Consider the following 10,998-nt stretch of genomic DNA (forward strand, 5'->3'; position numbering starts at 1 on the left):
TTTTGCAATGGGCAGGGGCCCGATGTATTTTTGTTGCAGGCGAGGGTCATGGGTCCTTTCTGCAAACAAGTACCGCTTTGGGATGCATAGCATTACTTTGTCCCCTGGTTGATGTTGGGCAAAGCAAAGATTTTGTTCGGTGAACCTTTTTGCCCGCTCTTGGGCCCTGATGAGATAGCTCCGCACTATCTCCATGTTGTGCTCCCATTCACTCGAGAAGTTGGCAGCTCGAGGAGATTTCGGCATGGTTGAGGCATTCACCGTTTGCGGGAGAAGCGGTTGCTGTCCGGTAACAATTTCAAAAGGGCTCTTGTTTGTATGATGGTCCTTTTGAGAATTGAAACACAGTTGAGCAGCATCCAGGAGCTTCACCCAATGCTTCTGTGATCCGGTTGCGAAGTTGCGGAGATATTCCTCCAGCATGTCATCGAACCGGTCTGTCTGGCCATCCGATGGTGGATGGATGTCTGTGTTGTGACTCAATGTTGACCCAAAGCACCTGAAGAGATGGGTCCAAAAGTTGCTAGTGAAGCGTGAGTCGCGCCTACTAACAATGTTTTTGGGCAGGCCCCAATGTTTGACAATGTGCGAGAAGAAGAGTCGAGCTGTATCTTCTGCTGATGCATTTTTCGGGGCTGCTATGAAGGTTGCATAGTTTGAAAATTGATCTATGACAACCATGATGGATGCAAGATTGCCGACTTGGGGCAATCCCGTGATGAATCTGAGGGAAACACTTTCCCATGGTCTCTGAGGGACATGTGATGGCTGCGAGGGTCCCGGCTGTGATGAGTGATCCGACTTGTCCTTGTGGCATGGCTGACAAGTCTTCACACGATGATGAGCGTCACCAGTCTTTTGAGGCCGATGACATGATGGCTGGTTGTTGCTGCGCAGGGTAGCCTGAACCTGAGGTTCATGTCTGTTGACTACCTTCTCCAACTGCATGGCCGAGATGTTTTCAGCGGCCATCTTTATGGGAAAGCATGGTATGGTGCAGGGTTTGGCCCCTTTTTCTCCCATCATCAGGAGCATGTTGGCAAATGGTACTGGAATGGTGTTGGTTTGCCTCATGAACTCCAAACCCACTATGATGTCGAAGTCATCTATGATTGCGATGCGCAGGTCGATGCTTCCTTTGTATGGGCCAAGTTTCACTGGGACATTTGTAGCTGTTCCACCCAATGTCTGAGGTGGTGAGTTGATAGCCTTGACGCGGCCTTTGCTCTTTTGTACCACAAGACCTAGGCGCTCTACTTGCGTTGATGACAAGTAGTTATGGGTGGCACCCGTGTCTATCAATGCGTGAAGGGGCTTGCCGTTCACTTTCAATTCGACGAACATTAGGGTCCTCGCTTGTTTAGGAGGCCTCTCGTCCATCTTTTCTTTCCCTTTCTTGGTGATAGGGACTGATGTTTTCTTAGGAGGACATGTACTGGTCCCCGCTAAGGCATGTGGGATAGAGCCAACAATTGCATTGAAGGCGCCTACCTGGTTGTCTTTAGATGTGTCTGATGCATCTGTCTCATCCTCGACAGTCTGATGAGCATTGACCTTGATGTTTGGGCATTCATTGTTCCAATGTGCCCCGCCGCAATGACGGCATTCTGAGGGAGGCTTTCTCCCCTGATTGTTGTTGATGGATGCAGCACTGTTGCTGTTGGAGGGAGGAGTCTTAGTTTTGGATGCACTCCGATCTCCCCCACTTTTGCTTGGGCCACCATTGCTGGGATGGTGCCCGTTGAATCCCCCTCGGACAGACGGCTGGGGCCTGTCGTTCTGAGTTCCCAAATGATAATCGCCAAGGCATTCTGCAGCTTGAATGGCCTTGGGCAGGGTGTCTACCCGTTGTCGCTGTAGTTCCATACGGGCATGAGGTTTCAAACCTTCTATGAATGCGAAGAGTTTGTCTTTGTCCCCCATGTCGCGTATGTTTAGCATGAGTGTGGAGAATTCGCGCACGTACTCCCTCACTGATCTGGTGTGGCGGAGGTCCCGTAGCTTTCTCCTGGAATTGTATTCCACATTTTCGGGAAAGAACTGCAGTCGTATGGCTACCTTCAATTCGTCCCATGTCTGAAGAGTATCTTCACCGGCCTTGATGGCTTCGTATTTGACCCGCCACCAAAGTTTGGCATCGCCCTGAAGATACATGGCAGCAGTCGCTACCTTTTTGGATTCCTCCAAATGGCCCACGGCATCGAAGTATTGTTCGATGTCGAAGATGAAGTTTTCCACTTCTTTAGCATCCCGGGATCCTTCGTATGGCTTAGGCTCCGGTATCTTAAGCTTTTGTGGAATGGGGGTGAGGTTTGCTGCACCCCTGATGTGATGATCGCCTTCTCGAAGTAGGCTCTGTAAGGCAGCATTGACAACGTTGAGCTTGTCAGTCAAGTCGTTTATGGTTTGCTGCATGGCAGTTAGTCTGTCTGCCTCATGTTGCTGATGGGCTAAATCGTCGGCACGCTCCTGTTGGAGGTCCTCAAATTTGCCATGAATATTGGCAGTTTCAATGGCTGCCGTTTGTCGATCCTCGTCGGAGTCACGACTGATGTTTGCAATGTCATTTTCGGCCTGCCGCATTCGGCGGTCCAGGTCGTCCAACCTTTGCACTAGGTTGTTGCTTTGATCAGGCACCGTTTCTACGATGGGTCGTAATCGGTCAACCGTCTCTTCTAGGGATACTAGACGCTCCCCATGATTCACCATGGTCAGAAATGGTGATGATGGCAAATGTCCCCTCGTCCGATGTCGAGCCTAGGCTCTGATACCAACTGTTACGCAACGCCTTCCTGATGATCTTTGGAAGGGCAACGTAAGGCTAAGCAACCGATGTCAGTGCGGTTGCTGTCCGCCAATGAGGTCCTCGCTGCACGCTAGACTAGATTGTCAGTGCCGTGCGGGAAAACCAATGTCGTGGGCAATTGCGGAAGCTTGAGAGAGAATTGGGTTTTGAATGATGATGATGATTTTATTGATGAATGAAAATGCTGATGACAATGATGCGGTGTCGAGGGGGAGAGACACCAGAAAATGCTTGCTTGAAAATGTTTGATTGTTTGGTCCCCCTTAATAATGCTTAAAAAAAATAAACCAACATTACAAGACTAGTCCTAATAAAGTTGTAGAAGCACACTGAAATGAAAATGATGAAAACTAGTCTATGATTACAATGAAAAGGACTTAGATTATTACAAGGAAAAACTAAGTCCGATGGCAGCATCTTTGTCTTGCGGGTCTGCGCGCGCGTTGCTGTGGGTGCGCGCGACACTTGATGTGCTGGCCTGAGGCTGGGCACTGGTGCTTGGCATCAGGGTCTGTGCGCGAGGCGCTGCTGAAATGGGCCTGCAGCTGGGCGCTGGCGAGGCATCAGGATCTGCGCGCGCGGCATTGTCAGGGTGCGCGGCGCTGTTGTCATTGGCCAGCCCTTGGGCGCTGGCGAGAGGCATCGGTGGAGCGACAGAGGCACATGCGCGCTTGTCACTTGGCGCAGCCAAGACCACGGGGCCGACCATGGTGCTAGGCATTGTGAGGCTTGCTAGGCCGCCATGGGGCGCGGCCAAGGGGTCATGGGGCATGTCTGGAAAGCAGCCCATGACAGTACTAGTGCTAAATAATTATTCATGAACTTAGAAAACATAAAGGGAAAAGATATACCACGGTTAGGGGTGGCAAAATAGTTCAAAGAAAATAGTTAACCACCCATATTATCCACTAAAAAATGGGTTGGATAATGAACTTTTTAAAAACGGATCAAATATGGATAAGAAACATATTATCCATTTAGAAAATAGATAACCCATGAGTAACCAATGGATAACCAATGAGTTTAACTTTTACATTTGTAAAGCCTCAAATTGGTGGTTTCTCAAGTTAGGGAAACTAAGAATTCTCCCAAAAAAGATCATATACAAGAAGTCATGGATAATATGGGTAACACATATTATCCGACGGTTAACCCGTTTTTATCCGTATTAAATATGGGTCGGGTCGGATAATTGATCCGTTTTTTCATTACCCGTTTTCGACCCGAACCATATCCGACCCGGCCCGCATGTTTGCCACTCCTAACCACATTAGAGCACTAAATACAGGAGATACCAATCTATCTTGAATTGAAGAGGGAAAAAAATTGAGTGAAAAGTGAATTGAAAGAGGAAAAAATAATTGACCGAAAAGAAAGAGGTGTTGACGGGTCTCGAATCCTGGTCAAGTGGAGACAAATGCAGCATATTAACCAGTGAAGCCAGTCCATCTTTTAGTATTCTGGGGGCACATTAAATTTATTTAGCTTGTCATATCTATTACTATTATATTACTATTATATAAGCAAAGAGCTGATGGTCAACATACCTGCATCATCACAAAGGCATTTTTGTCATTTCATAATGTTTCACCGTATTCCATATGTCATTCCATATTCCATATTGAAAATTTGTCGGGCACAACATATAATAATGTGGGGTCCATTAAAATTCTCATCACATATAGGTATTAATTTGTACTTTATTGTCTATTTGATATCCATGTGGCTAAAGCTACTTTAATGACTATTGAGTGTAATTTTATAATTATTTAACTTAAGAGATTGTTTGATTTAGTTTAAGTTCAGTATATGTAACTTAACTTGAAATTTTATGTTGAGATCTTACATAAAATTTGTAAAAACCTTTTCTTGGTTTGGACATTTCTATGTGATTAGCTTTTTAAATGATCATTATTTTAATTACATAAAATATAAATTATTGCATAGAGAGTAATCCACAACTTATGAAATAAAATTATAACCTTGTTATAGATGCCGACTACATGATGAAATGGTAGTTTACTATAATGCTCAAGAATATTGCAGTTGCTTACAAATAAGAATTAATTAGTTTTACAAATTTTGGAAAAAATTGAGGTACAGTTATATCACTATTTAGTTTCCAATAATATCGTTTTACTCTCTAACCCATATTTAAGGCATATGAGACAAAGAAATTACTAATAAGGATATTTTTTTAAAAATTAGTTCTTCGGCTTGAGAAATTTTATTATTATATTTTAATATTTTAAATTAAATTACTTTTAAAAATTTATAATACATAAAAAATGAAGTTCGATACTTCAGAAATAAGGACATATATAATTTTATTTTTCACGCATATACTTTTTCTAGACCAATAAGATATGATAATTAGTGTTTCAGGAAATTTCAGTAACATATTGCTTAATATTATACTTAAAGCCAGATTACCATAACTAAAATATAAAAAACGGGAACTCGGGTAACGTAGAGGGTAAAAGTTTTATGTAGCACCCAATTTTGCACCGCCCATTGAATTTGTACTCATTTTTTAAATTTGTTTTAACTAATTCCCAATTTTTGGATAACTTCAAATATATAAACTTTTCTCTTCTTCTTTATTGTTGTTTTCTTCTTCTTTGTGCTTAAAGTTTCTTCTTCTTCTTCTTTTTAATTGCAAAGTGAGTTTGTTAAATTTATTGTTGTTGTTGACAATTTGATGATTAGGATTTGTTCTTTATGATATTTGAAAGTGATTTCAAATTTAAGCTCATTTGGAGTAGATTTTGGCATTGAATCGTGTACTGGATTATTGAAAATCGAAGAACAAATTTATGCTTAGAACTTAAGATTCGATATCTGAATTTGCATTCAATAGATTGACGTACTTAAGATTCAAGTTAGTGAAGTTGCATTTGAAAGATAGAAGTACTTCAAATTTGATTTCTGAAGTTGCATTGAAGAGATCGAACCTCTTAAAATTCGAATTTCTGAAGTTGCATTTAAGAGATTGAACTACTTCGGATTTGAGCGGGTATTCTTTGAAATTTTTTGTGCAATGCAGGTATAACTTCAACGATGACCCCAAAAGTGGGTAGATATGAAAATGTCGCGTAGGGGACTCTGGGAGGATTGCTCATACAATCAAACCCCTCTATAACAATCTCATTTGTTTCGATATTTTTGTTATTGAGTACATATATTATAACATAACATCGATTATAACATAAAAATCGACTCAACAAAAATTTAGTTTTTATAGCGAATGACTGTTATATAAGTATACTGTTATAGAGATATCGGATAGTATATAAATAGCCATTGGGCCCGTGCTAAGCCCGGGCATAACATCACTAGTATACAAATATATATACATGGTTTTTGCTTAGTCTACTGTCTATGTAGGTCCGCCCCTGGGCTGAAATATATGGCGGAAAACAAAATTAGAAGCTCTTGCCAAAATTTCCTAAAAGAAGCTCGGTCAAATTCTTTCTCTTGTATGCGGTTCTCAAACTCTAGCGCTTTCTTCATCTTCTTAGATATTTCCTTTGTCTTGTGTGCATCCCGTCTTTTACAATCTGAAATCCCGGAACTTTTAAGGTGTTATGCCGCCTTCTTTGACTTCTCCGCTTCCAAGCCTCTTTTATTTTTCTTGATATAAGCTGGCACAGGTTCCAATTTGTCATGTTCAGCAATGCCAAGTCCAGTTCCTTCTCTCCCGCCAAGCTTTTTCAACAACTTAAAACCAAGGTTCTAGGACTGAATAGGTTAAAGAAGCACACATTGTGGCATAATTCCCAAATCGGCGGATTCCTATTCTACTCCCGATCTATTATCTCTTAATTCACTTTCCTATTTCTCGCTCCTACAAGCAGAAGCTAGAATTGGAAAAAATATATAACCCAAAAATTCCTTCTAAACAGCAATAGATGGAAGAAATCTGAGTCACCAACTCTACGATAACTACCTCCTTCAAATTGATCTAAAGTGAAAAGATAGAAACATAAAATAGTTGCAACACAAAGATCATATCAACATAAAGACAAGAAGAAGCCAAAATGAAAGTACTTCAGGTTAGAACCAATACTTATACTCTAAATTAAGTAGTGAGAAGGAATAACATGAGCTTCTTATCTTGTAAGTAAAATTTTCAATTTAAATGTGAGTTTATGAACTCATTATATGAATTAGAGATAAAAAAAAAAAATTAACCATAATGCGCTTCTCTATGAAATAGTTCAACAAATTTAGAGGCTATGGTTGTCTCCAACTTATTACAATCAATTATTTGTTATTAAATAATATTTAATTTTTATAAGCACAGTAAAAATGAAATGACTGCACAAAAAGAATTTGCTTCGAGGTTATGGAAAACATTACTTAATTATTTTTTTTTTATATCTGTCTATGGGAGACGAGTTACTTTTGTTATATTTGAAGTTTATAAATGACTCTAGATTTTATGATTTTGCGACTAATATGTTTGAGATTTTCAGCTCCTATAATTCTCATTTTTAATATCTTTTGTTGTTTCCATCCATCCTTGACTCTAAATCAATTATATGTATCAAATATAAAATTTGTTGTAGGGAAGAGTCCTGTCTCATGAATTTAGACAAAGTAGACTTCATTTTGACCTTTCTACTATTAATTAATAAAAATTACTACTCAAATTTTTAAAAATGAAGGGAGGTACTCAAATTACTATTACGTTTCATCACTAATTAAGAACTTCAAGCTTTAAGAACTATGATATTTAATTAAGAAACGGAGAAATTCCGCCAAGAGTGGGGGACATGTCGTTCAATTTTTTGTTCAAATTATGTACAAATAGATTGATCTAATCCCCCATTTGTTAACAGACATTAGTTAAACGATAATGCTCAGCAGAGACAAATGTTTGGAGACCTCCTTTCCTTTTACTGTTTCAGGTCACAATTTCTCTACTCTTCTACCTCAACTCTTTTCTTTGTAAATTACCTGGTTGATTCTCTAGGGTTCTCCAAAGAAGAAGCAACCTCTACACATTCCAAGTTATCTTCACGGAAAACCACCAGAGATCCCGATTTAGTCCTCAATTTCTTGAAACAAACCGGTTTTGACAACTCCCAGATCAAAACGATGGTCTCTAGAGCACCCAAATTGCTATTCTCTGATGTTTTTAAAACCCAAATTCCAGTGCCTTGTGGACCTCGGGCTATCCGGGTCAGACCTGGTTAATGTAATTGCTAAAAATACAAAAATTATGGTAATAAGTTTAGATACTCATATGAGACCTACCATTGATTGTCTTAGGAGAACTTTGGCCACTACGAAAATGTAGTTACGGCTATAAAGAGAAGTCCTCGGTTGCTTTCTTTTGGTGCCCATCATATTATGGATACTAATGTATTGTTGTTGTAAAACTGTGGTATTTCTGATTCGAGAATTAAAAAATTTGTGCTTCAAAATCCTTCTCGTGTTACACAAAATCCTGATCGTGTTAAGTATTTCTTGCATAGAGTGGAGAAGGATTTTCGAGTCCCACTTGGCTCCCCTAGTTTTCTTTATGCATTTCATGTTTTATCTGCGCAAAAAAAGTCTACATTGGATAGGAAGATTGGAATGTTCAAGAGTTTTGGATGGTCTGATGATGAAATACTCGAGTTATTCAGGAAGCTACCGCTTTGTATTGCTCTCTCAGAGGTTAGAATTGAGAAAGCATTGAATCTTTACATGAAGGAGCTCAGTTTTGAACCTGCTTACTTGGCTTCTCGTCCTGCATTTTTGGCCTATAGTCTGGAGAAAAGGGTGATACCTCGGATGGAAGTCTTGAAAATTTTGGACGAAAAGAAGCTTGAGAGGAGAAAGGTGAATCTCTATTATGTAATGACCATAACAGAGTCAAAGTTCATAGAGTATTTTGTGCTGCCCTACAAGGATCAGATACCTGATCTGTATGAATCGCACAAAAAAACTGCGGCTCCTTAGTAGATTTGGTTTACTTTTGGCACTAAGGGTGCTGAGATCTTTCTAAAATTATCAGTTGTAGTTCAATATTTTTTTTGCTTTTCCTTTTTCAGTTTGTATTCTAAAAAACACAGTCGGTGTTGCCAAAATTCATTCATGGAATTGGAGCATAGCTTACTGAAAGACCTTCCTCATATTTACAAGTTTCAACTGCTCTTAGCTATATGCAAATTCAACCTTGCCATTTGAAGCTTTTCGGATTCAACAGATCTTGATAACTGATTCCCTTTGGCAGTTACCACCAAGTTTGTTCCAGAAGACATTGGCATTGGTTATTTATATGATATTAAGGGTCTGATTTTCTCTCTGATGGATGACAAAAGGATGTATGATTTCCCATTGGGAAGTTCTTCTATCTTGTCTGAGTTTGATCCTATAACATTTTGCGCGAGTTGTTTACTAATCTATCCATTTTAAAGGAACTGGATTGCAGGTTAGCTTCATAAGCCTTACCTTTACCATTGATTAACATGTAAAGAACTTTTATTGTATCTTACTGAAACTTTAATGAACGGAGCTTGGCGCAATGGTAAAAGTTGTCGGCTTATGACCAGGAGTTATGGGTTTAAGTTGCGGAAACCGCCTGTCAAAAATGCAAGGAAAGGTTGTGTACATAAGACCCAATGTGGTCTGCTCCTTTTCCGGATCTTGCGCATGGCGGTAGCTTAGTGCACCGAGCTACCTTTACCTTAGAGTTTTAGTCTTTGTCTTATCTATAATGTTAAGTTAACCATTCTTTTTCATGTCATACTTTCTAGTCCTTGAAATGATTTTTTGAATAGTAGTGTCAGGACAAGCTTACACGAACTTAGACTATTTCTTTAGGTACTAGTTACCGGATAGCAAATGGAAGAAATTACCTAGCATTTTTGCTCTCTCATTCTTTCCTTTTTCTTTTTGTGTTTTTCTTGATATCTATCGTATTTTAGTAATTGGAATTTGCAATTTCACTTCCTAAAGCAAAGTGCACTTCTTTGGGTTTTCTGGTTTTGGTGTAAGGACACTTCAAGGAAACCACCATATTGGTTTCTATCTGAGATTAAAGTTTGTAAAAGTGTAGGTTCATAGTATCCGCGGAGTAGGGATATATTACATACAAGGTGTTCAATTTTCTTCAGTTGACATTTGTAAACCTTGTGCTTCATGGTTTTGTTAAACACCACAATCATGATACAAATTAATTTGTCAAGCATTTGACAAAAATTAAAGTTATTGTATCCTCATTTAAGACACAACTAGTGGTCGTACCCGCGTGATGCGCGATAAATATTAAAAAAGTTTTAATTAAATTAAATTATGATCGGGCTTGTTTGATCCTATTAGTAATTTGAATTGGTACTTTTTTATTTTTTTAATTTCGTTTTTTATTTTAAAATTATTTTAAAACTCCAACTCGAAAGTTGAAACTACTCCCCGGTTTGAATGGGTAGTTTTTCTTCTTTTTATCTTTTTTTTTTTAAAAAAATAATTTTAAAACTCCAACTTGAAACTACTCCCTCGCAATTTGAAAGGGTATTTATTTTTATATATATTTATATTTTCATTTTTTTATTACAACTAATTATAAGATATCTATATTTACTACTGCAACTAATTGATTTTTTATTATTTTTATTTTTTATAGATATTTAAATTCAAAAATAATAACTAATTATGCCATGTACACTTTTTTGTAGGCTATCACTTGGATTATGGAGAGAGTTTTGTCCTCTCCTTTTAATAATATATAGATAAATATAGATATAGATTATTTTTTATATATATTTATATTTTCGCTTTTTTACTATAACTAATTATCTATATTATATTAAAATCATGAACCCCTAAACTAAAAAGTTAAATTATCAAAATAACCTCTTAAAATTTAAATACTCTATTTATTTAAAAAAATCAATTAAATACTAATAATTATATTTAAATAGAAAGAAGGAGAAAATTATTCTGAAGGGTTGTGCCTCTTAGAATGTTTAAATTAGTAATGAATAAAGCTGGCCTGCACAAATAGCTACCTTTTCGTATGTTGTATCTATATAAATATATAAAGTTGGGAATTGGCCAGCTGATGTGGCATTTTTATATGGCCAACTTTCATATTTATCTTTTTTTTAGATTTTTGAGATTTTTTCCTAATTTTAATACAAAAAATTTATTTACTATCTAGAACTAATAACGAAACTGATGAGGCTTATGAATGAGGAGAT

The 10,998-nt window shown here is 38.1% G+C and overlaps 1 long non-coding RNA gene across 1 annotated transcript; it reads left to right on the forward strand.

Moving 5' to 3' along the window:
- Positions 1–6,094: 6,094 nt before the first annotated feature.
- Positions 6,095–9,332, forward strand: LOC107759882 (uncharacterized). Its single transcript, XR_012700046.1, has 2 exons — positions 6,095–8,638; positions 8,851–9,332. It is a non-coding gene; the product is annotated as an uncharacterized LOC107759882 (long non-coding RNA).
- The last annotated feature ends 1,666 nt before the right edge of the window (positions 9,333–10,998 follow it).

Source organism: Nicotiana tabacum, chromosome 16 (assembly GCF_000715075.1).
Source record: "Nicotiana tabacum cultivar K326 chromosome 16, ASM71507v2, whole genome shotgun sequence".
Lineage (NCBI taxonomy): Eukaryota > Viridiplantae > Streptophyta > Magnoliopsida > Solanales > Solanaceae > Nicotiana > Nicotiana tabacum.